Source organism: Panthera uncia, chromosome A2, assembly GCF_023721935.1.
Source record: "Panthera uncia isolate 11264 chromosome A2, Puncia_PCG_1.0, whole genome shotgun sequence".
NCBI classification, from domain to species: Eukaryota; Metazoa; Chordata; class Mammalia; order Carnivora; family Felidae; genus Panthera; species Panthera uncia.
The window spans coordinates 68050346-68064642 of record NC_064816.1 but is presented as its reverse complement, the minus strand read 5'-3'; positions in this window follow the sequence as shown (position 1 = coordinate 68064642).

Genomic DNA, 14297 nt, shown 5'->3' with positions numbered 1-14297 from the left:
ATATATATATATATATATATATATATATATATATATATAAATTTCAGGAGATAGAATTGAGAATGCTTTTCTTTTACCTCATCCTTTTTGGCAAGTTATAATGGGTATGTTCTGAAATTTCTCAGTTCTTGATTCTTCTATGTACTTAAAAAAATGAGAGTAATAAACGATAGTCTCCATATCATGTTCTTGCATCCAATTGTTGAGTTTTCAATGTCTATTTCTTTCTTTATTCATATGTTTATTCTTCCCCCAGCCCCCTCCCTGCCAATAAACATATTGCATGACACTCACGTTGAATGAGCTCACACCATGATTCATGATATATACGTGTACATCATGTATGTAGACTATATTCTCAAAGTTTGCATGAGAAGAAAGGACAGTGTTCAAAGACAAGAGAGCATTTGTCAAATGCTGGTGTCTCACCTAAAACTGTTTCTTGTTAATTTGAGAAGGGGAAGCTCAAAGGTCTGTACCTAGCAATGTCGGTTCCCGGGATATCTGCACTCTCGACAGGTTCCTGACATCTGAGGACCCTGCAGGTAAAACTGAAGCATGGATTTTAGAAGTAGTGTCCCGAAAGAATACAACACAAGAGCAATGGCAAAAGTGAAATTCAGTCGACTGTAACTGTGTGCTTCCATCAAGAACGGGATAAAGAAATCATGGACTGAAGATGGAGGCTGATGGAAGGTGAGGCTGGGGGGTATCCTGGAGCCCTGCAGGGTGAGAGGCCCTGTGGGAACTGATGCCAGTTTGCCATGTTCACTACAGAGACTGAGGCCAAGGTCCTAGTTTAGCCCGGTAATATGCTAAGAGGAAGGAGAAGGGAGAATGGGAAGAGATTTGAATAAAAACAGAGGTGGAAGGGGCAGGAGAGAGGACACTTCATTCTATGGATGGCTCAGGCCGAGGGATCCATGGGTTTGCCCACAAGTTTGAAGGAGAAGGACAATGTATGATGAAGTCTTTCCTATTCCTTCCCTGACACTTCCTTGTACAATTGGAGGCTAGGTCATCTTCATGGAATATTGGTGAGGATTAGGTAGGGGGAGGCAGGAGCATGGTGAAGCCTTGCTTCCTGCTACAGGTGCTGCCAAAGACAGAGGAAAGACATTCCAAGCAGAAGTGTGGGCTCCGCTGCCATTGCACATCACCAATGGCCCATGGTACTGACCTGCACAGCTGAGCTCAGACGCAGGAGTGGAGATGGCATATTTGGGGATGGAATCAGAGTTGAAGACTTTCAGGGCAACGTTTCTAGAGAGGTAAGGGTTGAGAGACGGTTCCAGGTGATGACTGCTAGAAACAGAGGAAATGTGGCGCACACGTGTGGTTGAAAGGCTGTTGATTAGGACTGAATACAAGACAGAGGAAGACGTGAGAGAATGCAGGGGGGTCTGGCTTGACAAGAGTGGTTCTAGGAGTGGCTTCAGTTGTTAGTGGGTGAAGGAAGCTGTGAGAACAGTGCTTGGCATAACTTCGCGTCACAGACCTTGAAATTCCCCAGAGAATAGAAGGAATTGAGTTAAAGAGGAATACTGTGGCTCAGGACCCACATCTTTAAGGAAAGTGATGCAGTAACAAGGAGAGAAAAAAGTAACTGAGGTCAAACATGAACTTCAGAAAAAGAGGGTTTTTTTTTTTTTTTCATGAAAGTGTAGGAGGCATGCAATTATGAAGAGGACAAGTTGCTGAAGTAGAGGGACTATGAAATATTTGGGATAAGAAGCATTTTGTGAAGGGTTTTCCACAACCATAAACGTTGAGTACGACATTGCCTATGGAACACAGGTTCTAAGCAATCCCAGACCTCTCACTGCTAACTGACAAGATCGGGAAAGTCACTTTCAACAATGGAATATAAGGGACACTGGGATGGCTCAGTTCGTTAAGTGTCCTACTTTTGATCTCAGGGTCATGAGTTCAAGCCTTGCATTGGGTTCTGCATTGGGCATGAAGCCCACTTCATAAACAAACAAACAAAAACAACGGAAAATGAAGGCTTACATTAGTTGGGTCTAGAGCTCCAAAAACACAACTACAAAAAAAGTGTAGCCTCTCGAGAGCCAATCAGTTTGATATGGCATGTTGCTTCTTCCCACGGAAACTATTGGTTCCATGGATGGCATGAGTCCCTAGTGAAGGCAAGCCGGGTCTGTTTTTGATTTTACCCAACACCCATCCATGCATTCAGTCAGCGAATATGTACTGAGTACCTCTTCTGTGCCAGGAATTGACCAGAAGCCAAGAGAAACTCTGACAAACAAAAGTAGAGGTGACCCCTGCCCTCACAGTGGTTCCAGTCTAGCGGAGACATACATGAACCAAACGGTCACCCTCAAATGCCCAATTACAACTATGATAAGGATACAACAGAGAGATATAGGTGCTGAGAGAGACTGTGATACGGGGCCTTATCTAACTTGGGGAGGCAGGATATTCTCCAGGACATGGCATCTGAGCTGAGATCTGAGATATACGTGAGGTTAATCACAAGGGAGGAAAAGGCTCCAGCATGGGCAAAGGTCCTGGGGTAGGAGGTGGTGTGAGTTCTTGGCTAACTGAAAGGCCAGCACCCCAAAACCCTAAAATGAGGGGGGTCACGATATGTGCAAGATAAGATTAAGGTCCCAGTAAAGATCGACTGCTAGAGGATCATCACATGGCATATACCGAACACTCACTAAATGTCAGCTATTAGAACTCTTTAGATTTCAGGGGCACCCGGGTGGCTCAGTCGGTTAAGCATCCGACTCTTGATTTCAGCTCAGATCATGATCTCACGGTTTATGAGTCTGATCCCCGAATCGGGCTCTGTGCTGACAGCCCAGATTCTGCTTCGGATTCTCTCTCTCCCTCTCTCTCTGCCCCTCCCCCAGCTCATACTCTCTTTCTCTCTCTCTCTCTCAAAATCAATAAATAAAATTTTGAAAAAATTATTAAAAAAAGAATTATTTAGATTTCAGAAGCTGTGGAATCCCAGAGTGGTGAGAAAACTTGGGACCACTTAGAGTGCATATTTTTTTTTTATTCTTTATTTGTATAATGTACTATTTTCCCGTTGGCTTCTAGACTCAGTTGATAGAAACCACTTTTGTGGAGCTTGATGTTTTTTGTTTTTGTTTTTGTTTTTTTTAATAGTGGAACTGGAACAAGGAAAGGTAAGATACAAAAAATGTATTTAATCCGCCCCTTGCTTATTCTCTTACCTTCTCAAAACTTGAAATATTTTCACCAGGCCCTGGTCTTGCTCGGAAGAGGCTGTGTGTCCTGTGGCCTTCTGCCTCCGATCCCCAAGCTCCTGTCCAGTTGCAGGATTCCAAGCCACCACCCCCCTCCGCTTCTCTCCATGAGGCCTTCTTTAATGCGGATCAGCTTCATTGCAATTACCGTCCCTTTCATCTCAAACACCAGTGAGGCAGAAGCAATGTATAAAGTCAAATTGTTTCTTTGAAATCTAGAATTTATTGTGTCCTAATGTCACTTTTATTAATTGTTTAAACTTAATGGTATCCAGACCTGCAGAATTTCTTATAAACATTCACCTTTTTTTTTTCATCAAAGGGAAATCTCTCTCACACTCTATATACGGTGATGTGCCTTCTGTTGCAGACTAGTTATACACAGTCGATTTATTTACACCAAGGAAACCAGGAATTTGACCCTTGAATAACATTACTAAGAAAGAATATCGGATCAGATAGAATGCAGCTGAACCAATCGGACAGGTAACCAGCAGGATTTTCCACGAGCCTGTTCCCATCACACAGATGCCAGCACTGTTGGCCATAACAGATTCCTAGGAAGAGAGGGACCCTTTTTCTGGGGTTCCAAGCCAGGACCAGTTGGGCACAAGCATAGAAAACCATTCTCTAGATAACATGAAGACATGAGAGGAAAGTAAGATACTTTTTGCTTTTTTTTTTTTTTTTTTTTTTTTTTTTTTTATTTTCTCCTAAATTTTTTTGAAGAAAAATGTCTGGGGTGATATCAAAGGAATCTTAACTTCAACATTAGGAATATTTTAACATAATACAACTCCCCTGGGGAATGAGAACTGATTCTGGAGGCATAATTTCTCCCCAGGGAAGCAGAGTCCTTGCAATCATTGCCCCCAAGAGGGTCATGTACCTTGCAGTCCAAGAGCAAATTAAGAACAAATTTTGGGACTTAGGGTAGGTGCCAGAATTCACACCAGTCACCCCTAACTTTAAGGAGGAGCATATGGAGTTCTGGTATGCTCAATTCTTTGATCAGTCGACTTGCCTGTGTACATCTCAACAAGGAAATGCTTTGTTTGGGCATAGATGTAGCACTGCCCATTCGGCTTTGTTCTCGAAATTGGATTATAAACGTAATTCTTAGCAATGCTGCTTAATTTATCTGCGCAAACTTCATAAAAAGCCATTTCATTACATGAGCTGGAGTCCCACTCATGTCTGATGTGTCGCACATGGCAAGCAGCATGATTTATATCCTGGTGAGCGGTCTGCCATAGTCAGGCATTTCAATGCTATGCCCATTATTTAGATGTATTCAGAATCTCGCCCTTTCTTGCCAGTGGATACTGGGTTTTCTCCAAGAGCTCTATGTACGTGTCAAGATATTCTTTTCCTCAGAGAGATGCCAAAACCAGATTTATCCTGTTCCCCCAAGGTTAAAGCAATGAGGGAGATGTCCTTTGCTTTTTTCTTCACTTCTTACTCCCAGAAAATAATTCATCTACATCCACACAGTGACAGCTCTTGGCACGAACAAAGGTGTCCCAAGAAAAGCCAGTAGGCATCCATGTAATTGTTCATGATTGTATCAATGTGTACTTAGCATATTTGTAGGCTTTTAGACTTAAACAGTAATCTGACCCAAAATAAGACAAAACAAAACAAACAAAATGTATACATATTCAGTAATTTTTATCATACTTTACAATATGCTGGCAAAATGTCAGTGGAGTGCAGCAGGTGAAGAAATCCAATATCAGAGATTCCGAGAAAAGTAAGTCAGGTATCCGCTTTCCTAGTGAAGTATCTCTGATTTTCTTCCTTGACTCTTGAAGCAATCCGCATAGAAAATTCATCCGCAATCATGTAAGCGACTAGAGTTTTGTTTGCTTGCTTGCTTTGGGGATGTAATATGACTTTTCTTTTCCCTTTTTGCCACCTGCATAGTAAATGCTCCTCCTGCTAATGTTAATTTCCATATACACCCAGGTATGAATGGACTGCCAGGCAGGAGAAAGAAGATTGGGGTTAACAATGTATGGAAACCAGTCTAGTGCAAATAATAGTTCCAGAATTTTTATTTTTTCTCTTCCTTGCTTGATTTCTTCATTTTAAGTTTCCCTTGAGAAAATTGTTTTGAGATCAGTAATGAGTCCACTGTGTTACAAACATCTCATATATGTAACTCTCAGGACTAGTTGTCTCATTCAGTCGATATGTTTGAGTGCAGTGAATATTATTCCCATTTGGTAGACAGAGGAGGAAGAGATATAGGTATTAATATCTTGCTCAGATCCATTAGGTGGAAATGACCTGGAAGGTAGTCCAGTCTTGCTGCCTTAATCCTCTGCCCTTCTCCTTAGAGCTGGGCCTCAGCTGTGAGTCAGTCTGGTGGGTCATGATGAATGAGGAGAGATAGATCAGGAGCTAAAGGAGAGTTATTTTAAAAAGTAAAACACAGGAAGAACAATCATGAAAGATAATTGGAAATTTGGGATCCACCAACATGCCTTAAACATGGAGGTGGATATGGTTACCTTAATAGATGTAGGAAAAGCATTTGACCAAATTTAATACCAATTTATGATAAAACTTCTAGTAAAGTAAGAATAGAAGGGTTTTCCCAAATTGATGAAGGATATCCACCAAAGACCTACTGCTAACATCGTGGTTAATGGTAAAAGACTGATGTTCCCCTAAGATCAGGGATAAAGTAATGATGTCTACTTTCACAACCTCTGTTCCATATCATACTGAAGCTTCTGGTTAGTGCAATAAAGCAGCAAGAAAAAGGGATAAAAGATGCCCACAGTAGAGAAGAAAAGCAATATTTACTGTATTTAAAGACACATGATCATGACTTTAAAAAATCCTTCTTGGGGCACCTGGGTGGCTCAGTCAGTTAAGCATCTGACTTCGGCTCAGGTCAGGATCTCACAGCTTGTGAGTTCGAGCCCCACATCAGGCTCTGTGCTGACAGCTTGGAGCCTGGAGCCTCCTTCGGATTCTGTGTCTCCCTCTCTCTCTCTCTCTCTCTGCCCTTCCCCTGCTCACACTCTGTCTCTCTCTCTCTCAAAAACTAAGTAAACATTTAAAAAAATTTTTAAAATCCTTCTTAAGAAATCCACCAAAAAGCTACTAGAATAAATTAGTGAGTTTAGTAAAGTGACAAACACAAGGGCAGTGTAAACAAGTTTTATTTCTATATACTAAGCAACAAACCAGCAGAAATTGAAATAAAATACCATTTACAGTAACATTAAAAAACATTAACTATTTAGGCACAGATTTAGCAAAAGAGGTACAAGGTAAGTGCACTGAAATTTCTAAAACTTTTCCAAGAGAAATTCAACAAGACCTAGGTAATGGAGACTCATACCATGTTCATGAATCAGAATATTTGATATTGTTAGGATGTAGATTCTGCCCAAATTGATCTATAAATCTAAGGTAATTCCAATCAAAATTATAGATTATTTGTAGAAATGAACATGTGAATTTGAAAATTTATATTCACATGCAAAGGATATGGAATAACCAAAACAACTTGGAAAAAGAAGTAACAAAGTTGAAGGACTTACACTATCTGATGTTAAGACTTTCTATAAAATTATGGGAAAAAATAGACATTCTGTGTCAATGGGAAAAAAATTAAGAGTCCAGGATTGAGTGGGCACATAGGAACAATTTTCAACAAACATGCCATGTAATTCATTGGAAAAAATAGTAGTTTCTCAACAAATAATGTGGGAACAATTATATATTTATTTAAAAAAAGAATTTCAATCTTTACTTTGGGTCATACATAAAATTTAACTCCAAATGGATCATAAACCTAACCAAAACTATGTAAGTTGTAGAAGACAATACAGGAGAAAATTTCTATCATCTCAGGATGAGATGCCCAAATATTTTTTAGGACACAAAAGGCATAAACCATTAAATAATGATAAATTAGGTTTAAAAATTTCTGCTTCTTGAAAACACTGTTGAGAAAATGAAAAAGCAGGTCAACAGTATTATTTTTAAAACTCTTGGGGTGCCTGGGTGGCTCAGTTGGTTACATGCCTGACTTTGGCTCAGGTCACGATCTCACGGTTTGTGAGTTCGAGCCCCGCATCAGGCTCTGTGCTGGAGGCTCAGAGCCTGGAAACTGCTTCCGATTCTGTGTCTCCCTCTCTCTCTACACCTCCCCTGCTTGTGCTCTTTCTCTCTCCCTCTCGAAAATAAAATTAAAAAAAAAAAAAACATTAAAAAAATTAAATTAAAAAGTCTTACAACATAATAATGACAATATAATAAAAATAAGGGCAATATTTAAACAGACATTGCACTAAAGAAGATAAATCACTAATAAGCACACCAGTAGCCACAGTGCAATGCCACCTCACACCTCGTAGAATGGCCACGTAAAAAAGACTGACAGTATCAAGTGTCAGGGAAGATATGGAGCAACTGGAACTCTTCCATATTGTTGGTCAGAATGCAAATTGGCACAAGCAATTGGAAAACTATTTGATGGTTGTTGATGGTTGAACATGCAGTGTCCATGCAAACAACAATCACATACCTAATTATTTACCCAAGAGAAATGAAAACAGTGATCTATACAAAGGCTTGTACATGCCTTTGTTTGTAGAAGCTTTATTCATAATAGCCAAAATTTGGAAGCAATCCAGTGCCTATCCACAGAGAAATTGGGACCATCAATAGCAGAATTATCAACAGGAAATAAAAAGCACACACACATGCATGAGTCTCAAAACATGCTGAGTGGAAGAAGTGACACAGGAGTACATGCAGGTGATTCCATGCATGCGGCACGACAAAGCCATCCACAGTGACAGAAAGCGGATCGGTGGTGGACTGGGGAGATGGACTGGGAAGGAACACTAGGGAGCTTCTTTGGGTGAGATAATGCTGTATATCTTGACTGTGATGGTTATTATACACGCGTCTAATTCATTGAAAAGTACACATAAAATGTTTCTCTTTTTTTTTAAGTGGTACTATTTATTTATTTATTTATAATGTTTATTTATTATTAAAAGACAGAGCATGGGTGGGGGAAGGACAGAGAGAGAGAGAGAGACACAAAATCTGAAGCAGGCTCCAGGCTCTGAGCTGTCAGCACAGATCCCGACGCAGGGCTTGAACTCTCAAACCACGAGATCATGACCTGAGGCAAAGTCAGACGCTTAACTGACTGAGCCACCCAGGCGCCCCTGTTTCTTTCTTTCTTTCTTTCTTTCTTTCTTTCTTTCTTTCTTTCTTTCTTTCTTCCTTTCCTTCCTTCCTTCCTTCCTTCCTTCCTTCCTTCTTTCTTTCTTCTTTCTTTCTTTCTTTCTTTCTTTCTTTCTTTCTTTCAAGAACAAACTGTTTAGTAAGTATTTCTGATCAATCAGTCTGTTGTACTCTGGCCCCATCAGCCCCTGGGGAACACTGGGGGCTGGAGGCAGCCTGCTGGGGCTAGGAAGGGAGCTCCCAGGCCCACAAGCTGTGCTGGCAGCTAAGCATAAGAGAAAAGCAAGCTTCATCATCTAGTTTCATTCAAGCAGAAGAGGCCAGAGGAAAAGCTGTCCTACGGGGACTGGATGGAACTATTCCCAAGTCCATTTTCAACTCTGGGCCTGCCAGTACCAAGAATGACCCCGGGGCACTGTACCAAGCTGGAACCCGGCTCTACTGAGAGTCAGTCGTGCTTGGGTGAACTTGTATCATTTTACTGCCTCCAATGCCTCATTCTCATTCTCCATGTCACCTTGGGGTGGCCCACTTCTCCATGCAGGGCGTGGTCTGCCTAGCTGTAGTCACAATGTCTGCAGAGAAGGCTGTCTCTTCAGGGACTGGGGTCCTTGCTGTGGAAAGGGGAGTCCCATCCCACCCCACCCTCACTCCCAAGCTTCCTATGAGTGACAGAGGCACCGACTCACCTGCCCCGAGCTGCTCACATCAGGAAAGCCTCAAACTCCAGGCCCAGGGAAGAATGTGCCCTTCAGTCCTGGGGATATAACTAGATAGATGCCATGGTACCCACACGGGTGCATGTGTGTCATCACCCAGCAGCTGGGACTAAAATTGGGAACCTAGGACTGGTTTTGCCCTCCCTTTTCACTAACAACAAAAGATGTCTGGTTACCGTGTGCACAAATAATTTTCACATTAACATGAAACTTTGTCATGTGCCGATTATTGGACTTGTAACCAAACACTTGTTCCTACTTACACTTGGTCCCTGAGGAAAATAATTTCCAGTAACGTTTTTCTTCCCAATTGGACTCTTTCGATCCAGGACCTAAAGATCTTCTGTGAATCTCTGAAGGCAGCTCAAAATAAGGTTCTCCGAGATACCAAGCATCAGATGACTTCATCAGGCTTCCCGCCAACGCCGTGGCCAACAGAGAGATGGGTCCGCTCTCTACCAACTGAGGCCAGCCTCTCACAGAACATTCATCGGTGGCGACCCAGAAGGCTTTCACACTCTCTTTGCTCAGGAAGCAGCCTCGGTAGGTAGCTCCATGTTTTTGGAGGAGCCAATTAACCCTTTGGATGGGAAGTAAATTTTCTGACCCAGCCACAGCTTTTTATTTCCTAGTCTCCCCTTCGACACCAGACATAGGAAGCATAGAGGCTTAGCATCAGCGTGGAAAGTATGACTCAAAATCGACACTTGCTCATTCCAGACAGCAACATGTTACCTGAATGTAAAGCTAACTGTAACAGGAAACCTGGTTTTCATTACAAGAAGGGTCTGTGTGTAGCTGAAAGGAATCTGACCAGAAAGAAATCAGTCAGTAATTCTACACGCTCAAAATCCAAATGATCCCACAGCACAGGAGAAATATGAATCAGAGAGAGAACTAAGCCCTCACCGTAATGTGTCAGAACTCTTCGATGGTGATGAAATCTCAGAACATTTATTATCTTCCTTATGTCAGCGCTTCCTCCTCAGTGCCTGGGCTCTTGGCCCCCCTGTGCCCGTTGCACACACCTGGAAAGCAGGTGAGTTTTGTCCTCGGCCTTCCCCTAAGCTTGGTTTTTAAATCTCTTCTCCTTTCCTTAGCCTTTCCCCTCAAGAAACCACGGTATACTGACAGCTTTGAGCAAGTATGTATGTTTGCAGTGCCCGGTGATGTACCTGGGATGTGGTAGGCACTCCAACAGAGGGGTGCTGTAATAAGTGATGCTCCTTCCCTTCCTGATTCACAGGACAGCTGCCCTAGTGCCTTTACCAATCCAGCCCCCTTCTTAACTCCAGTGAGAACAAACCTGCACAGAACTTTCATCAACGAATACGAGCTTCCTTAACACGTTACTAGGATCGAGGATATTCACTGAGATGTCATTCCAAAAAGGAAATTGCAACAGGAAGAGGCTGGTGACTCAGGTGTCACCAAGTCCCCAGAAGTAAACTGTATCAGGATCATCCCTATTTATTCCTAGTGGATAGCCCTGGTCCTTCCTATAGCACTTTCTTTCCTGAGAGCTCAAATATTAGTGAATCACAAAGTCTGAAAAATATTTGAAAAAAGAGAAGAAGAAAAAAAAAAAAAAACAACACATGATCACTTTCCAGTGGAAGACTGAGCTTCTTTCCTAACTGGTGAGCTGGTTGGATTTGTTGTATGTTTATGTTAGACTCCATCCTGACTTCATTCAGGATCCTGTGCTGATTCACAGTGGTTTGGACTCACTTTGTCCCCGACGCACCCACATGATCATGGAGCCACAGAAACTCAGGAATAGGCCTCCACACTTCCTTGTATCTTCACAGGGGTGGGCTGGGCAAGAAGTTGACCAGGGCTGGGACTCAGAGCTGATCTGTCTCGGGGCCTCAGCCTGGATGCTCGCACACCCTCATCACATGCAGCTTAGGAGTCACAACTGGGTGCTTTGGCCCCTGTGTGATTTCTAGAGCACTTAAGGACTTTGGCTAACTGCCTCTAGTTGGCTTCCAGGCTTTGAACACGCTCTTCTTCACCCAGCAGACTCTCCCCAGGCTTACCGCAGACTAACTCTGATTCATCCTTCCGTTTCCAGGTGATCCTCAGGACCAAGACCTCACAGTGACGTACCATGTGGCCAGATCAATTCTAGAGCACCCATTTGTAAGAATTTGCCCAGAGCCTATGTCATCCATAAGACCGTGGCCATGAGATCTAGCTCAGTGCCAGGCTTTGGTGAGATAATTGCCTAATGTTTGCTGAGTTCATGACAAAACTCACCCAGCCACCACAGCTCCAATTGAAGACGGCTCGATCCTGCCAGGCCTTCTCTGAAGTATAGTCACTGCTTCCCACTTGAATAGAAAAATCATAACTTGAAGAGGGGATCAAAGGAGCAGCAACGGTAAAAAATACTGGTACAAATATTGGCTCTGAAAGCAGATCATTATGGTGCAACATCCAGCCGTGCCTCCTACCGGCTCTATGACCCTAGAGAAATCAGGTAACCACCTGTTTCCCCCTTCATTTATAAAATGAAGATAAGACTATTACAAAATGAATCGGGTCATTGCAATGATCATGTGAAGTAATACACACATGTAGAACGCAGTTAAGAAATATTCCATGCTATTGCCACTCAGAAAGAGGGTGGTTGGGGCGCCTGGGTGGCTCAGTCGGTTGGGCGTCCGACTTCAGCTCAGGTCATGATCTCACAGCTCGTGAGTTCGAGCCCCGCGTCAGGCTCTGTGCTGATGGCTTGGAGCCTGGAGCCTGCTTCACATTCTGTGTCTCCCTCTCTCTCTGCCCCTTCCCTGCTCATGCTGTGTCTCTCTCTGTCTCAAAAATAAATAAACATTAAAAAAATTAAAAAAAAAAAAAAAAAAGAGGGTGGCTACCTTCATCAAGGATATTGCTCCGACAGTGTGCCCAGATCTCAATCCTTGTGATAGTGGGCCATCTACCTGGCTTCTCTCAGAATTCACAGACTGGGAGCATGAAGTGACATAAGGTGCCAAACGGTTTAGAAAAGGTTTTGATCATCCATTATACATACGTCCCCCCTGCCCCCCCCCCCACACCGCCATTCAAGTCTAGACAACTTTGCCAAAACATTCTTGGCCATGGATAAGAAGAAGAAAGAAAACAAGTCAGTAATGGTTAAACTCAAACCAGAACAGGACTCACTGGTTTGCCTTATGGGACCCCTGAGCTGTGCAAGACACCTGTGGCAAACTTTAGACCCAGGGCAACGAAGTCATAAGAACAGAAGCATTCAGGCACACTCCCAGGACCCAATCTTAATTCTGCAAACAGTGTCATGATATCCCCTGGGGTAATTAAGGACCCCAGGGCTCTGTGTCTGTCAGCCAAATTGAAAAAAAAAAAAAAAAAAAAAAAAAAGTTCTAGGGCAGAATAAGCTGTCTTCAACCTAAGCAGGCCATTGGCTCTTGGCACTGGAGCTGGAAACAGAAGTTGGCTCTAAGTCAAAGCTATAAAAGGGGTTGTGTGTGGAATATGTGTAGCTAAGCAGCTGCTGACATTGCAGAGTTCTACATAAAATCCCCAGGTCAGTTTCAGACATTACAACCAAGAGATCTCTTTATAGCATTCACTGGCAATTTCGGGAAGGTTTCCTTAGGGGAATAGAAGATGCCAGGTTGAAACAGTGAAATGTTCCAAGCCTTCAAGTCCTCACATCCTTCATTCCATATTTCATCAAAATAGAGGGATGTTAGAGTGTGACAGGGAGAGAGAAGCAGGACAGTCAACCCCCGAACAAGTTCAGGAAAGAAATCATGGTCAAGGAGGCAGTGAAGTTGAGCACACAGAAGAGGACCCCAACAGGGGGCTGAGCAATTACGTGGACCGAACACTGTTCTTTTTTAAAAATTAGAGGAGATGGAGTAATTGTCCAGCTACCCTACCTTCGGTCAGTCTAAAGAGGTAGGGGGATGATGAAGCTGGTCAACCTTTTCCAACCAACAGTTTCAGCCTCTCCTGTGATGCATTTTACTAAAGTTGCTGTATTAGCATGGCCTCTCCTTTCTTCCTCCTTGCCCAGAGATGTTTGTGAGCAGTAAAAATGGCTAAAGGGCAGGCAGCCGATGGGGAGGAGGGGGAGGAGGGGGAGGAACCAAAGCCCCAGATAATCTTTAAATTTGTATAATCGGGTTCCAGAAATTTGACTTCATCTCTGTTAAGGAGTTTTACAAAAATAAATCTTACAACCAAAGAATGTTAGAGCTGGAAGAGGCCTTTAGAAAGATCCTTAGAACCCTATCTATTTAGGGGACAGATAAGGCCACATTTATCCCAGAATAAAGGGCTGATAAGAATGTTTCAAAAAATACATTTCAGTTGGATAATAATTCATGTAGCCGCCAAGATGCTCAATATGTTTGCAACAAGGGAAGGGAAAGCACCAAGTTCAAGAAAGAAGGAATAGTTTTTTGGAGAGAATCTGAAAGGCAACCCAGACATGGAATAGGTAGTGTTAAGAGTTGTGTTTTTGTTCGTTTGTTTGTTTGGGGTTTTTTTTTGTTTTTTGTTGGTTTTTTTTTTTTTGTTTTTTTTTTTTTTTTGGTCACTAGAAGAGAATTAACATTTATTGAAAGCCTACCATGTATCATGTGTTTTCACAAGCTTTATCATCCTCAGTCCTTCAGACTACATATGAAGGGTACCAAATATGACTGTAGGGAGAGAGATGGGGCCAGGGAGGATATTCTGGCATAAGGAGCAGTGGGCAGTCATGTGGCAGGATAAGAGCGAGCACTCCAGGGGCCAGGGCACCTGTGTGAGCAAAGACACCAGAGTAAGAGAGAGTGTGGCCAGATGAAGGGCATGCGGGAGTGACAGTGTGGAGTAAGAAAGTCCAGAAGCAGGCAGGAACATGGCTGCAACGAGTCAGTCATGTAGGCCATGTAAGGATGTTCAGCCTTCATCTTGAAGGACCTGGGAACCACTGAACTATTCAAAGGAAAAAGCATGAGAAGAGAAATTGTCATTTTTGTCTCCAGAAAATTGATTCCTGATCTAGCTAGAAGGGCTGCAAGGTTGGAGGCAAGGAGACCAGAGAAGAGATTTCCAGGAAAGAAATGACAGAGAGGTGACAAGTTGACT